Raw genomic sequence first — 6,303 nt, 5'->3', positions numbered from 1 at the left:
TATGGGAGTTCGGCCCTCCCGGGCCAATACCGGCTCCAGCCGCTCCTCCTCACCGCGCGGCATTCCCTTTGCGCCCCCATGCGGCAGGAGGGTGAACAGCACCTCGGCACTCTGAGCCCGAGAGGGACAAAAGGACTCGGTGCTTCCCAGTCAAGTGCATGTTCGGAATTTAAGGCAAACCCATGGACCTTTTTGTGTCTTCTACGTACCCAGCACTCTGGTAGGTGCTTTGAGGGATTCAAAAAAGTATAAAAATCAGACTTTGCTCTGAGGGAAGAACGTGTAATCTGGTTGGGGAAAAGAGATACGGTCCCAAATGGCAAGCAGTTTTATTCCAAAAGTACACCTGTTATTTCACTTTTTAGAAACTAGAAATACACTTCTCATATCAGCAGTGGGTTAGGTGCCCAGGCCAACCCCCTGAAGCTTATCAATGATAGTAATCATGCCTTGGAAAATCCAAGATAGCCCTGATTTCATACCCAGCCCACACGCTACACGTTAAACCATGCATTCTGCGTTTTGGATTGAAAAGCATGGTTATCTTACCATTTGAGTACGCAACACACAACACTAATGCAACATAATTATGTAATTTGTGCCACATTTTCTCTATAGAGACAGGCGATGAATTTCCACTTCGAATGATAGGCATGAAGCAATTCCCCTGAGAGCTAAACTCTTAAGATCAACAGGAAAGTATGTTCACGTGACTGGCTCCTTCTTAGTGTGCAGGGCTCAGTTCAGACCTTACCTCCTCCGAGAGACATTCCCTGTCCACCCTGTCTACAGCCCAACACCCTCCTCCATCCCAACACTCAATCCTGTTATCCTGCCCGAAATTTTTCATAGCATTTATCACTATCTGAAATAGCCTCATTTTTTTCATTAGTTTGCATAGTAATTATGTTTCACTAAAATATCTCCATTGTTATCCTCCATTTCTTGCACACAGAAATGCTCATGAATATTTCTGGATGATTGAATGGTGAATCAGAAGATAAGGATAGGAAAAGTCAGCCCCAAGAGAATGCATGATGTCCAGGGCAACCAGACTGACAGGGGATTGGTTGAATCATTAATACACCTAAAGAAAAAATGGGACAGGCTGAGAAAATTAGTCAGCCTTGGAGATATGTCTCAGGCCAAATTAGTCAGCCTTGGAGATATGTCTCAGGCCAACAAAAACTTACTGTCAGATACAGAAAAAAAAAGTATTATGATTGTGGAGGCAGACATATCAGGACAAAGGATTAAACGGTTCAGTTATAGAACTCACACTCTCTATTCTGTTTCTATGTCCACCAGGCAAACTTCTGATGATGCAGGTTCCCGTGTAGCTTCTGGGAGACAACATGCAGGTCAGACGGATGCAAATGTCCAGACCACCCCTGGAAATTATTAAACTGATTCTCTGCCTTATCTGTCAGTCTCTGAGAGTCAGCATGATTTAGCATCCCTGCCTGGAACTCTGGGAAAATATTTAGATCAAATTCCCAATGTGCAAGGGAGGTAGCACCAGGTGCTGGTTTGCAGCCTCACGGGCTTGCAGAGATGGTGCAGTGATTAGAAAGTGGGATGAGGAGAGAGAGCATCTGGGTCCCTAGCCCAGCGCTGCCACTTACTAGATGTGGACCTTGGGCAAGTCATGAACTTATCAGCACCTCCATGACCTCATTATTAGTGAGGGATAATAGTAGCACGTATCTCATAGAGCTATTGTGCAGATTACATGAGTTAGTTCAAATCAAGTGCTTAGAACAGTGCCTGTCACAGGTTAGGAGCTCAAGAAGCACTTCCGATCCCTATTACTCATTGCAAGATAACAGATGGAAGTAAGGTGCTTGTGCAGCTGAATGCCTAACACAGAGCAAGCGCTCGGTAACAAGCAATTTCTCATTTTGGTTTGTTTTGGCTTTGGCAAGGTCCAAGCCTTGAACTGCAATGAATTCACCAAGATAAATGTCACCTTGTTGCATCTCTTAGATGCCACCCACTTGTCCTTTGCCAATGACACTCAGATCTTGACACATGCCTTTAAATAAACTTAAATGCAGTTCACAGTTATTCCCATTGGTGGCAGTGGTATTAGAGGAATGAAGGAAATATACTCTTAGTACTTGTATCCTGTCATCTCCACATCTGTACACTATGAACGTAACATGCAGAGCTGAGAGCAAGCTTAGACATCATCTTACCCGAACCCTCATTTTCAGTGACAGAAAAAAGTATTCTTTGAATCACAAATAATATAAAGTTTAATAATGTTGTAAAATATTTATCTCGTCCCTTTAATTTTCTATCATATGATTTATAGCATACATATTAACACATTTATGTACATATATGTATGCCCAAACATTTTTTTTAACTCGAGAACGTTTATAGACCACAGCTTTGAGACCCTTTCTAGTCTGTTCCCCTTACTACCCTGCAAGTCTCTAGATGTCCGGGACCATGTCTTTTGTGCTCCTCTCCCATCAATAACCCCCTGGGGAGCATATTCCACTCAGCTTCTGGGTCAGTGAGAACCCCAGAATGAACACTCCTTGGCTCAAGCTGACCCCCGAACCCCGCTGTATATACGTACGTAGTAGGTACCTGTTAACCTTGTCAGCCTAGCACTTCCCCCTTCCTCTGGGCATATATATACCTCCTTCCCTTTGGGGATGGCTCTTTCTGGGCTCTAGCCGTGTAATTCAAACGGATGCTGCCATCTTGTTCTGTGACAATTCCAGCCTGGTCACAATGACTGAAAAGCAGCCATCTGACTCAAGCCAGCCCAATCATAGCACCCCGGCCTCCTGGCCACAGTAGTTGAGCCAGTGGTGGGCACATGACTTAAGCTCTTCCTTGGATTCTTCTACTGGAGCTGAGGGAACAGGTTAATTTTCTGTCTGGTGAAGCTGTAGATGTGAGTCAGGAATAGTCTTGTCCCCCGTTTTTTTGGGAGTAAGTTAATTTGAAAGAATGATCCCAACACACAGAAAGGAGCAGAGATGACACATTTTTGTCTCTGTCCAGGATTGGTTATTCAAATGTTCCTTTGAGTCTGTGAATGATTCCAGGTTCCTTCCAGAAACTTCCCCTTTCTTCATGGTTGGCCAGTCAGCCTCAGGTAGGGGAACTGGGTGTCTGGGTGACAAGGAGATTTTTTACTGCACATCCTTTTACCCATTTTGAATGTACCAGACTTGTGCAGATGGGAATCTCCTGGTGGTCCAGTGGTTAAGACTCGGCGCTTCCACTGCAGGGGGCGCGGGTTCGATCCCTGGTCTGCGAACTAGGATCCCACACGCCACACAGCGCGGCCAAAAAAACCCAAACAAACAAACAAGAAACAGGATTTAAAAAGAAAGAAAGAAAAAAAAACTAGTGCAGAGTTCCTTTTAGGGAGAGAAAAGTGTTTTGTTTAGCAAAAGAGTTTTATTGGCCATTTTAATCGTGGGAAAATAGGCTCCTGGGCAGGGCTTGGAAGGCAGAAGGTGGGCAAAGATAAAACTAAATTGCTCTCCAGAGTAAATTGGGATTGGGGGGTTTCCCTGGGGAGTGAGGGACCGGAGAAGGGGAAGGGGAGCTACTCTTCAGAGGTTGGCAAGGTCCTGCGCTAGGCTGAGATGAGACCCTCTCTATGAACTTCAAACTATAAAAGTCTACTACGCGTTAAGTGTCTTACCTGGGAAAGGCAAAGGAAGGGCACAGAGCTCCACCGTCTGGGTTAACGCAGAGCTGACAGGCAAGACCGGCAGTGTGAAGGAAGATACATGTGAATTGGGGAATCCAGAAAGCGCGCAGTAACTAAGGAAAACAAACCTCTCCTCACGCCCAGGTCCTTGAGATGGGAGGCAGGGCTGCTGGTTTTGACACTATGTGCTGGGGACTCAAGCCCCTTTACCATTAAAGGATATCAATCCCATTGGGACGGAAGGTGTGGGGACATCCGGGTAAACAACGCTGGCTTACGCTTCTAAGACTGGATATAGGCTCTCTCCCGACTATTTAAAAAAAATTTTTTTAAATAAATTTATTTATTTTGGCTGTGTTCGGTCTTTGCTGCTGCGCGCGGGCTTTCTCTAGTTGCGGCGAGCGGGGTCTACTCTTCGTTGCGGTGCGCGGGCTTCTCATTGCAGTGGTTTCTCTTGTTGTGGAGCACGGGCTCTAGGAGCACGGGTTCTAGGAGCACGCAGGCTCAGTAGTTGTGGCTCGTGGGCTCTAAGGCGCAGGCTCAGTAGTTGTGGCGCACGGGCTTAGTTGCTCCGCGGCAGGTGGGATCTTTCCGGACCAAGGCTCGACCCCCTGTCCGCTGCACTGGCAGGCGGATTCTTAACCACTGCGCCACCAGGGAAGTCCCTCCCTGTACTCTTAAATGGGAGTCTTCTTTTATAATAGGAGATAGTAAGCCTATAGCGATTAGAATGCTGAGGAATGATATGGGTTTAAAATATGTCTAAGGAGGTTTGAGCAGAGGTTGTCAGCCTTTAGCACACACTGCCAGCATCTCACTAGATTTATAGACCTACCGGAAGCTCGCTGGACGGGGTAGGGGGATGTAAGATTCTTATATCCAGGGCCCCTCTTCTCAAGAATAACCATTTTAGAGATGTCCCTCCATGACGGCTCCCTAGCGAGTCAGTGTTGGATGGAATGACGGCCATGGCCTCCCCCGAACTATTAGGGTCCCAGGATGATAAAATGCTGTTACATGTTTTTCTAACAGTAACAAACCGATGGGCCAACACTGTAAAACACGGACACAGGCTGGTTCATCTTGCGCCTGGTGTGTTTACTCATTTTTCCTTTACCCTCTGCCATCACCCAATATTCCGGGACCAGAGATCAGAGAGCCAGTTATAGCGCCCAAATCCTTGATGGTGAGATACCTTTGTCCACCTGTGGCTCTTCATTTTCAGCGGCATCTAGCTTAAACCTGCCGTCTCAAGACTTCCTCTCTGAGGAAGCTATGCACTGTTTCTAAGGAGTTCTAAGCGGGGGGGGGGGGGGGGGGGGGGATGAGGGTGTCTGTGGCACAGCAGATCGCAGGCTAACTGGCAGCCCGTCTGTGGAAGAGTCTTGGCACTGAAGGCCCTCCGTGGCCCGGTCACGACTCACCTTTCATCTACATCACCTACAACTTTATACACCCCGGCTCTAGCCAGGCCAGTCTCCGGCCTTACTGCCCCAGTTCCTGCCTCCCCGACATGTTCCATCCTCATCCCACTTTGCCTCTCCCTCCTTCCCCTGCTGCATTCAATGCACCCTTTAAGCCCCAACTCCTCCAGGTCTAAAGGACATATAAGCTCTCAGCAGCGGATGCTTCTCAACAGGAATCTGGTAGGAAAGAGTTTTACTCTTCATTATTTTTTAAACCGATTTTTACTGCATGCATTAATCTTTTAATTAAAATACTTTTAATTAACACATTATCGGGAGGAAAATAAAAATCCACCCCCAAAGTAGGACCGCCGTCCTGCTTCGGTAAGTGGACTGCAGGGTCCACACTGAGGATCCTCGCTGCCTGGGGGAGGTCCACATTGAGTGTCACCACCTTTGCTCAGCGCCGGGGGGAGGGGGTGGCGTTAGAGCTCACTCTAGGACTCCCCCAGGGGCTGGTGCTGGAGGCTGGGTTGACTTGTGGCATAACCGAGGGGCACTTGGTGCGTGGGGTCCACCAGACTAGGACGCGAGAAACCAGAAACTTGGCCTTGGCTCTCACTCATCCGTCACTAAACCTCTTTGGGAATCAGCTCCTCAAAGGTAAAATAAAGGGACAGACTCGAGCTATGGGCTCAAGTGTTTCAAACCCATGTCTCAGTAGGGATTCCTCCCCCTCCTTCATACTCTTAGCAGCCCAAAGAAGCAACAAACAAACAAACAAAAAAACCTGTTGGCCTTACTTCCCATGATTTAGGTTATGAAAATGTTGATTTTCTCCACGTGCTTTTGAAAAGCAGAATACTGCTGCCTCCCAACCAGTACAATGGACTAGAGGGTCCCCTTCTGCTCCAACAGAACTCCATTGAGCTTGTCTATATTTAACTTTTCATTTTCTTAAGATTTGCCTCCTTCAAAAAGCAGAATAAAGGGGGGAAAAAATCCCAGTTAGCTGGATTCCAGTTCATTGAGGGTTTACTGTACGAAGCCACGCTGGAGAGCCCTCCGGCCTTGTGAACATGCAGTCTGCAATCTGGACACCTTTTATTTAATTTCAAGAATTCCCTTTGCACGGCAAAAAGGGGTCTGAGGAAAGCAGAGCGGCACAGATGAGGGGAAGGGCAGAAGCAGAGCGCTCACACACGTGCTCCC

The sequence above is a fragment of the Leucopleurus acutus genome (genome assembly GCF_964270905.1).
Source record: "Leucopleurus acutus genome assembly, chromosome: 9".
Classification (NCBI taxonomy): Eukaryota; Metazoa; Chordata; class Mammalia; order Artiodactyla; family Delphinidae; genus Leucopleurus; species Leucopleurus acutus.
The sequence above is the reverse complement of the archived record's forward strand: the minus strand, read 5'-3'. Positions refer to the sequence as shown.